Source organism: Palaemon carinicauda, chromosome 5, assembly GCF_036898095.1.
Source record: "Palaemon carinicauda isolate YSFRI2023 chromosome 5, ASM3689809v2, whole genome shotgun sequence".
In the NCBI taxonomy this organism is placed as follows: domain Eukaryota; kingdom Metazoa; phylum Arthropoda; class Malacostraca; order Decapoda; family Palaemonidae; genus Palaemon; species Palaemon carinicauda.
The window spans coordinates 175,295,456-175,304,918 of record NC_090729.1 but is presented as its reverse complement, the minus strand read 5'-3'; the positions used below and the strand labels follow the sequence as shown (position 1 = coordinate 175,304,918).

At 37.4% G+C, this 9,463-nt stretch overlaps 1 non-coding gene across 1 annotated transcript; it reads right to left on the bottom strand.

Moving 5' to 3' along the window:
* Positions 1 to 8,500: 8,500 nt before the first annotated feature.
* On the bottom strand, positions 8,501 to 8,572 carry TRNAT-UGU (transfer RNA threonine (anticodon UGU)). The gene has a single exon. It is a non-coding gene; the product is annotated as a tRNA-Thr (tRNA).
* Between the last annotated feature and the right edge of the window lie 891 nt (positions 8,573 to 9,463).

The window sequence follows — 9,463 nt, the reverse complement described above, 5'->3', positions numbered from 1 at the left end:
ATGGGTCAAATAGTGGGGACAGAGTGGTCTCTACACCCAGAAGTAGCCAGACTCATCATTCAACGTTGGGGCTCCCCGGTGATGGACCTCTTTGCAACAAAACTCAATGCCCAACTTCCGGTCTATTGCTCCCCGGTCCCAGACCAAAATGCAGCCCTAGAAGACGCCTTCCAGCACAAGTGGGACAACCTGGATGTGTACGCTTTCCTCCCCTTCACGTTGATAAGACAGGTGCTCAACAGAGTAAGGGCCGCCCGAAACCTAAAGATGACTTTGGTAGCGCCCTGGTGGCCGGAGAGAGAGTGGTTCGCGGACCTAAAGGACCTAGCGAACCAACCACCTTGGCCTCTGCCCGCCAGGTCAGACCTCCTGCACCAACCGCACTTCTTCAAGCTCCACGACAACCCTCTCTCTCTTCGCCTTCACGCCTGGAGACTATCGAGCGGCTCCTGAAGAAGGAGGGGTACTCCACCACCACAGCTAAGAGAATGTCCCTATACCTGAGGAGATCCTCGACCGCGGTATACCAGGCGAAGTGGGCCTCCTTCACGAAGTGGTGCTCGGAGAAACACATTAGACCTCTTAAAGCTTCGGTCTCGGACATAGCGGAGTTTCTGGTGTATCTTAGAGATAAAGTGGGAATGTCAATTCCAGCCATTAAAGGAGTTCGAGCCACCTTAGGCCAAGTCTTCCTCCTGAAGGGCATCGACCTGGGGACCTCGAGACACATAGCGATGCTGATCAGGAGTTTCGAACAATCCTGCCCCCCTCAAGCTAGTAGAGTGCCCAGGTGGGGCTTAGCCAAGGTCTTGAAGATGCTAAGTCGTCCCCCCTTTGAACCCCTGAAAGATATCGGAGACAAGGATCTCACCCTCAAGACCGTTTTCTTGCTAGCCTTAGCTTCCGCTAAGAGAGTGGGCGAGATCCATGGTCTGTCTTACGATGTTTCTCACTCCAAAGGGTGGAAAGAAGTATCCTTCAGGTTCGTGCCCTCCTTTGTTGGTAAGACTCAGAACCCAGCAGTCTGGGACCCGAGGTTTGAAGGTTTCGCAATTCCTGCCATTCCCAAGACGGGCATTACGGAAGATTTGAAGTTATGCCCAGGACGGACGCTCAGGAAATACCTGGAAAGGACAGCTCATCTCCGACCAGGTATCAAAAACCTCTTCATTTCCACAGGTGTTAATAGGAAGATAGTTTCCAAGAACACCATTTCCTTCTGGCTGAGACAAGTCATCGCTAGAACCTATGAAGAGGATAAAATGGCAGTGCCAGGCACTCCCCGGCCCCATGACATCAGGGGTCTGAGCACCTCCTTGGCCTTTGAGAGAAACATGGCGGTGGGGCAGATCCTACAGGCAGGCACTTGGTCACACCAGTCAACCTTTACTGCCCACTACCTCAAGGATTATTCAAGGAAATTCTTGGACGGGTTCTCCATTGGGACAGTCATTGCCGCCCTCCAAGCTGTGTAGCGGTAAGGCCAGAGGCTGTCCCCAACGATGAACACATTCTTCGCGACTACACTTCGGAGGAAATCGTCAGAAGAATTTTTTAAGAGGTGAGTCTTAGATAATAGCGGAAGGTTGCGCAGTTACCCTCACTCCCACACTCTGATAGGCCCCCGCATTCCATAGCCCTCTAGGCTCTACGTGCCAAGTCAAGTGTCAGAATAGCACTCCCGCCTCCTAAAGTATAAGTCTCCAAAGAAAGTAGTTCGAGGTAAGTATTTGTGTTGGAACAAATCAAAAATTTTAAGTAATTTTTATTTTTCCTAACATACTTACCGAGAACTACTTTCGGGTAATGGCCCTCCCTTCCGTCCCCGAGTGCCATCCTTCCAACTTAATGAGGAGAATGACCCAGAGAGGCAGTGACCTGCCCTAATCCTGCCCTCGGGGCGCATTCCTTGGCGGCGGGGGTAGGCCTATGTAGAGAACGGAGTAGGGGGGTAACGGCGCGAAAACCTTGGTCGAAAGAGAGAGATCACAAGTGACTCCAAAGAAAGTAGTTCTCGGTAAGTATGTTAGGAAAAATAAAAATTACTTAAAATTTTTTATATTAAGTCTTGACTAGTTTCGTGATATTTCTTCAGAGGACTCTGAAGAAGTATCGCGAAACTAGTCAGGACTTAATATATGCGCAGAGAGAGAGAGAGAGAGAGAGAGAGAGAGAGAGAGAGAGAGAGAGAGAGAGAGATAGAAATCTTTTGTAGGGTTTCACATCCACAGATTGAAGAATACCTTGTCGAGGCCCTCCCGTCTTGATGGTATACAAATTTTACAACGGAGACAGAAACTCGTGCTACGTTTGGTTTCCCCCCTCTCTCTCTCTCTCTCTCTCTCTCTCTCTCTCTCTCTCTCTCTCTCATATTTGTTACTAAGGTTGTCAGACAAAGGCATTATCAATTTTTTTGGTGCTTATGTTTTCCCCATTGTTTGTTCAGAGATTCCAACGCGGTACCTCAGCCTTGCCAACTGGGCATGCTGAGAGAGAGAGAGAGAGAGAGAGAGAGAGAGAGAGAGAGAGAGAGAGTAATCACGATATAGTTTTTTACCAGATTTTGACGGGAAGAGGATCCAGTGCTCTTTCCAAGTAATTTTTGAATCCCCCCAAAAAGTAAAAAGTTTAAAATGTCAGGAAAGAGTTTATATAACAAGGGATGAATATTATGCAAAATACATTTGGCTACATCAATTGAGAACATGTAAAAACGGTAGGAATCGAACCTAGCATTTTGATTTTTACACAACACAAAAGTCTCGTAGAGCGTGTCAAATTATATTATTTTGTATTACCCAAAACACGTATCAGTTAATTACTTTAAAAAAAAAAACGAAAGATAAAAAAAGATTCGAAATTTTTAGCGAGAAATGAAATCAATGAAAAATGTCTTCATCAAACATTTGATTTGATGTCAATCACTTCGAGCAGGTAAGAAATTATTAAATGTGTGAAGTGCCTCCAGACTGAATTAACAGTACGAAAAATAATTAAATGGTTCTTTTTTTATCGTAAATTTTGTTTATTAACTATTTCTCGTTCTTTTTATCAGTGTCTGTATTAATCAAATATCCTATATTTTATTTCCATTTTCCCTTATTGTTCTGTATATTCAATAATTATTCCGTATTACATACAAATTTTCCCTTATTCTTCCCTGCATTCATTAATTATTCCATATTTTATCCACATTTCCCCTCATTCTTTCGTGCATTTATTAATTATTTCATATTTATACACATTTCCCTTCATTCCTCTGTGCATTCATTAATTATTACGTATTTTATACGAATTTTTCCTCATTCTTCCGTACATTCATTAATTATTCCGAATTTTATCCACATTTTCCCCTCATTCTTCCGTGCATTCATTAATTATTCCATATTTTATCTACATTTTCCCTCATTCTTCTTTTCTTTCATTAATCGTATTCTAAACAAATTTTCCCTCATTTTTCTGTGCATTCATTAATTATTCTATAATTCATCCTCATTTCCCCTCATTCTTTCGAGCCTTTATTAATTATGCCATATTTATACACATTTTCCCCTCATTCTTCTTTGCATTCATTAATTATTCCATATTTTATCCACATTTTCCCCATCCTTCTCTGTCCGAGGACATACGTAACGAGGTTCCTCCTGCTCGTTGATGTATTGTAAACAGTGAAATACATCAACGCGAAGAAAGTAACTTTTTCTAATAAATAACTAGAAAGTTTTCTCAGGAGGAACAAACAACAAAAAAAGGACCCATTTTCGAGCACGACCCTAAGTCGAACGAAAACCTCAGTCGCCTACTGAGGCAACTCCTGTTTGGAAGAAAATGTCAACGTAAAACTTTTTTTCCCCAGAAAAGGTGAAGGTGGTGAACGGATCTCTGCCTGTAAGAATCACTACATTGTTTTTGTTTAAATACAAATTTACATTGTGGCTTTGACAACCTGAAAAGATCAAGGACAGATAGCAGAAAGAAGTTGAGAGGGAAATGGAAGTAGTTTTATATACAATAGGTGTTATTAGTGTATATATATATAATGTCTGAGAGAGTACAGATAGACACTCTACGAGTTTACGGCTTTATACCCTTTTTAACCCCATGATATCCCTGGCTTTAATAGAAACTGATTAATTTTTTAAGTCAACTATCGTTTTGTATGAAAAAAAAAAAAGAAAAAAAAAACAGTAAAGCACATTATACTTCTGAAGAAACTTGCCATACTTGAAAATCATCGAAAAAAAACCACTGGACAACAACAATAATATCAACCAAGATTTGCTCAATATATACTGAGCAGTGTTTTTGTTATTTTTCATCGATTTCTTATTAGTCTCTCCGATGAACACTCGTACTGATAATCATATCATTAGTGAAATTGGATATATGTCAAATATAATAATAATAATAATAATAATAATAATAATAATAATGATAAGACTGTGTAACGAAATATAGCTGTTAGATAATTATGGAATAATGACATTCATTAGAAGAAAGTTTGTCCGTAATAAAGGTAATAGACATTGGAATATAAAAATTAAAAAAAAAAATGTTTAGTTAAATTCGGGTTTAGAAAACTGTTTCACTACTGTATTCCTGAGGTTCCTATACTACGATCAGTTGTAGAAATTAATACCTTTTTGTGATATAAATCAGACTGATCTTTATAACAGATGTTGAAGAATATAAAAGAGTATAAGCTGCTAAGACTCAGGAACCTGATATTAACTAAAAGAGCATCTGATCTAAATAGAAAAAAATAAAGTCTCATTGTATGGAATTTCAAAATAAGAGTTGAAATTCACCCAAAAAAGTTTAATTACAAACTCTTCGACCAATCATTCCGCTGTCATGTACATCTCGTTCTTTGTACAAAATTTATGCCTATTAGCACCAATAGAATTTTGAAATCAGTCGATCAATCATTTACTAGCTGTGTATATTTTGTAATACACATTACAGAAGAAAAATACATCCAATTGTACGGGAACGCACAATAGATTAAACCAAATTCCGAATACAGTTTTTAAAATTTCACATTTGACGGAAACTAAATCATGGTCAGATTTCAGACTCAGAGTGCATTTGACACTTGGAAAAAATATGCTGTTATTGGATACGATATTAGATGTAGAACTGTGCTGATTTTAACTCAGGAAATGTCAGCGTTGAATGTTGCCTTCAGGCTGATAGCCTACAGGGAACCATGAACTTGAAGGAAAGAAAAAACTCTTAGCAGGATGACAGGCGGCCAGCCAGCCAGTGGATCCAAGTAAAAATGCTCTGCTGGTACGGTGTCAAGTAGGTCTAAAGGTTTAAAGGCCACTCATGAATGGCAGAGGCAAGGGACAGTAACAATGCCCTAGAAACTGACCATATAAACATATGATCAACGCACAATTCCCCTCTCCACCCAAGCTAGGTCCAGGGATGGCTAGGCAATGGCTGTTGATAACTCAGCAGATACACCTGTAAGATTTCCCAACCCCTCCTTGGCTCACAAGGATGATAAGGTTACAGACACTACAAGAAACTATTGAGCGTGAGCGGGACTCGAACCCCACCCCGCCATATTGTTAGGCTGGGACGTTTGCAATATGCCACCACAACCAGGAACTCCTGGTAGGGTGAAAGATAAACAGTCAGTGGCTCGAAGACAAAGGATTTCCTGGTACAACACCCAGAGAACAACTAGTAGCTTGAGAAATAAAAGACTCGATGTTACAGCGACAGACAGGCAATCAGTAGCTCCCAGTAATGAAACTGTCGTATTATTGCTACTAAACAAGCAGTAGCTCGAGTAAACGAAGCTTTCATAATGCCTATAAATAACCTGAAAAAAAATCTCCAGGGTACGATGTGGTGGTGGTAGCCATGAGCTTGCTAAAAATGGATCACCTCTGAATGATTAAGCTTCATGAGATTATAACGTGATTACATCTAGACCAAGTTCCTGTGTCCTTTGTTGGGCAAGTAATGGAATGGAACTTTTAATCCTTCTAGAGAGAGAGAGAGAGAGAGAGAGAGAGAGAGAGAGAGAGAGAGAGAGAATTCATATTCATAACGACTCTGATTTTTGGTTTCAGTGAAATACCAATTTATGAACCAGTCTACATGCATTTCATGATTTTGGTTTAATCTATTTTTTGTCACTTAAAAATTTTAAATATCATCTTTCACAATTAGAAATGATCAGGCTAATCTTTTATCATAGTTGAATATATCTTCATTTCCATGAAATGATCGTTTTAAGCTGCAAATTCAAATTACTTATCAGGTATATTTAATCCTTTTTCTATACTTATCCGTTAATTAGTATAAAACAAAAGTACTTATAGGCTCGGCTGAAAGTCACTTAATAATCTCCCAGACCTAATTATTAGGTAATTACTTGGTAATTACAAGGCTCTGATTATTCATATTTAAGTACAAAATATTGAGAGGAAGGTCGTCATAAATGAATTAATTTTAGATAACAGATAATCATCATAACACTTCTTTTTGGACCATATCGTTCCATGAGATTATGAATTTTTCTTTTGGCTTTATTCGTTTTCAAATTTGGCATTATTTAATGAATTCAGATATGGAGATTTTTTTATATTAATTGAATTATACCAATTGTCTTTACTCTGGTGTTCGTTAATGAGGTATATGTGCTTTATTGAAGTTCATGTGATATTTCTAGGCACATAGGAATATCATGTCTGTAACAAAAGAGCATACAAATTAGAAATTTAAGAAATTAAATAAGGGACGACTAGAAATGAGGATGAGGTCTTAAGATACTTTCTAGATGATATTCTGTTTTTCACTGAATCAAGCTGAAACTGATTTATTTCAATTCTTCTTCGGTTATCTGCTAAGGTTAAAGCAGGTTATACACCTTAAATATTACGTGAAATGGAAGAGCTTACTCCATTAAAAGCTGAAGCTTAATCTAAAGCATGTAGCCTTTATTTAACAGAACGGTACACTAACTCGGCCTTTTTAATCACAATAGAGGACCAATTTAACCATAGAGTTTAGGAAGTTACCGTTCATAAAATCCACAGCTCATTTTGAAAATACCAGCTACTTCCAACCTGTTCAAAATGATGGAGACACACTGTCTAAAATACAACAACCAACGTTATATTCTATTCGCATCACTGCAATGGGATTTCTTCATCTTAATTGAAATATGACAAATTCAATTTCGTGAAGCCTTCAGCTCAACAATTCATCCGGTCGATTCAACTTGTGTAGAAACATCTTCAAAACATTCTGACAAGGAAAGCTCAAACATACAAGCATCGTGGATTTGATTTTTTTTTTGGGGGGGGGGGACGGGGGTTGTGTTTGGGATTGGGGGAGGGGGGGGATGGTAGAGGGTGCCATCAGGGTAGGAGGAGCACATACAAACCCAAGGAAAATCTCTCCCCAAGTTCCTTTCAAGCAAAAGTCCCCATCTCTCTCTCTCTCCATATCCCAATTCAATTTGTTGAAGGCTGCATCCTGGCTTTTATTCAATTCTCGTTGGATTGTGTTCGTTCTTATTTGGATGTCACTTTGCTCCTGCGGAGTCTGACTCTCTGCTATGGGATTTATAGGCGTTTGGGGAGAGCAAGGGCGTGCGTGGGTGCCGGTTGGGAAAACAGTGCCTGGGGAATATGGTGATGTCTGTATAATAACTGTTATATAAAGTTTTGGGGGTTGGGGGAGTTTGGGATTATTTGCATCGTTTTTTATGTACTTTAAATGACCAAAAAAAAATGGGTTGAACGTAGTAAAGCGATATAATAAAGAAACTACATGTATATATATATATATATATATATATATATAATATATATATATATATATATATATATATATAAACGTATATATAAAGCGATATTTTGTTATATAATCCTCCATATGTAATAAAGAGCAAGTGTTGATTTATATATATATATATATATATATATATTATATATATATATATATATATATATATATAAACGTATATATAAAGCGATATTTTGCTATATAATCCTCCATATGTAATAAAGAGCAAGTGTTGATTTATATATATATATATATATATATATATATATATATATATATATATATATATATATATATATATTATTTTTATTTCTGTTTGGTCACGCTAAGCTCTCCCCGTCCCTCATGTAAGGGGGAGAGTTAGTAGTCATACCTTTAGTGAGATGGGGGAATATACAGTATGTGCGTGTCTATGCATATTCATCTAAATATTTAGTCCCCATTCTTGACGGGTCGCGTATACTAGTAATAGATAAACAATTGCGAAGGCTTTTTTGAAACATGTTACATACTTAGTTGCTTAGTGCAAGTGACCCTGAGCCATATCAAATAAGTAGGTTATTAATTATTATTATCATTATTATTAAACAACCGCGAAAAAACATCGGCAAAAATAACAGTAATGTTTTAGTAATGGTAATGGAATTGACAGCAATGTCTGTAATTGAAAGCAATGGAAATTAGACTTTGCCCCCTAAGAGAATCGAACTCTCGACCCCTGGTTTACAAGACCAGTGCTCTGCCCCTGAGCTAAGGAGGCTTATGAATAGAGATAAAGTTTATATAAAATCTTATTAAGCTTTAGCACTAGTAGTGGTAATGACTAACAATAACAAGCCACGCGTTTCGAGAGTGACGTCTCCCTTCCTCAGGCTGGAGGAGAGTGATGGAAACAATGTTAGCTACGTCGTTAAATATGGCAATTCTGGCTTAGACGAATATTCAGTTGTAGCACTAGTAGTGGTAGTGACTCACAATAACAAGCTACTCGTTACAGGAGTGACGTCTCCCTTCCTCAGGCGGGAGTAAATGGTGGAATGATGCTAGCTACGTTGTTAAATATGGCATTTCTGGCTTAAGCAGCTATTCAGCTTCAGCACTAGCAGTGGTAGCGACTGCAATAAAATTGATAAAAAAAAAATGTTGATGAAGTTATACCTTGGTTTTATAACGAGATAGGAAATGATTTGGACCACAAACTGCCTCTAGATGCAATCTCGGAGTGTAATGAAATGACATGAAGTAATTTAGCATGTTGTGATATATGTATACTGTATTTATATATTATTTCTGTATTTGTCGGCCTGACTGTATGACTTTTTCTTTCTTTTGTTTTTATTGACACAAACTAGTTTTCAATTAACTTTTTCCTATATGATTTCACACATATGCATACACACACACATATATATATATATATATGTATATATATATATATATATATATATATATATATATATAATATATATATACATGTATATATATAGATATATATTTATATATATATATATTTATATATATATATATATATATATATATATATATATGTACATATATACAGTACTTGCATAGATATACATATACATACATATTTACAGATACATATACAGACAGGCGTAAATATATATATATATATATATATATATATATA